Source organism: Aphelocoma coerulescens, chromosome 20 (genome assembly GCF_041296385.1).
Source record: "Aphelocoma coerulescens isolate FSJ_1873_10779 chromosome 20, UR_Acoe_1.0, whole genome shotgun sequence".
NCBI classification, from domain to species: domain Eukaryota; kingdom Metazoa; phylum Chordata; class Aves; order Passeriformes; family Corvidae; genus Aphelocoma; species Aphelocoma coerulescens.
This window is the reverse complement of record NC_091033.1, coordinates 10,671,180-10,672,034: the sequence shown is the minus strand read 5'-3', so window position 1 is coordinate 10,672,034 and position 855 is coordinate 10,671,180.

Sequence of the window (855 nt, the reverse complement as noted above, 5' to 3'; positions counted from 1 at the left end):
GATGGCTCTGCAGAGCTTCCCACCCTTCTCCTGCTGCCGTGGTCTCTCCTACGCCTGGATGTGCAGAAGAGCCTCGATTCCTCCCTGTCCCAGCAGCTTTGGCTTCCCTTGCCCCATCCCTGCAGCCCTCCTGCCTTGGTGCCAGAGACAGGAATGGGAGCAAATGCCGGCAATTCACTTTTCACGCTTAGTTTCATAGAACAGAGGAAGGAAAAAGAAACAAGCCAAACAAACAGAACGTGACTGGCATGATTTGATTTCAGCGAAAGGAAGAACCCCCCGTTTTTTCCAAGGGTCAGACCCTGCTGGGTCAGGGTTTTGTGCAGGGCCAGGTGGGACTGGGGAAGGTGCCACTAGATGGCAATGGAGACAATGGCAATGGCAGCACGGCGCCGTGGCCAGCACGTCTGAGTGCTGCTGACTGCGGGCTCCTGGTGCTTTACGGAAAGGACAGGAATCAAAGCAGTGCACTGGATTCCAGCTTTGCAGCAGCAAAAGCACAAATACATTTTATGAGATGCAAATAAGGTCCAAAAGTAAAATTTTAGTATCTAGTGATACATTATTCTAGGGAAAATACACAATTTGTAAGCAGAAAGCTGTGCAACAGGTGAGGGTTCAAAGAGAGCAGCTATATTATGTCTACAAAAGTTGGTAAATTCTCATTTGAAGCTTTCCCTTCCCAAGCAGGGATGGAGGGCTCTGAGCTGTCCCTCAAAGGGCAGTTTTTCTCTCTATATTTTGATTTTCTTTCTTCAGACGTTATAATTGGGGTTGCTATTAGCCTGATCCTTTCACCTCGCTCTGAGAAAAGCCTGCCTGTGTTCTCCTGAGGTAACAAAGGATGTTTGTGTT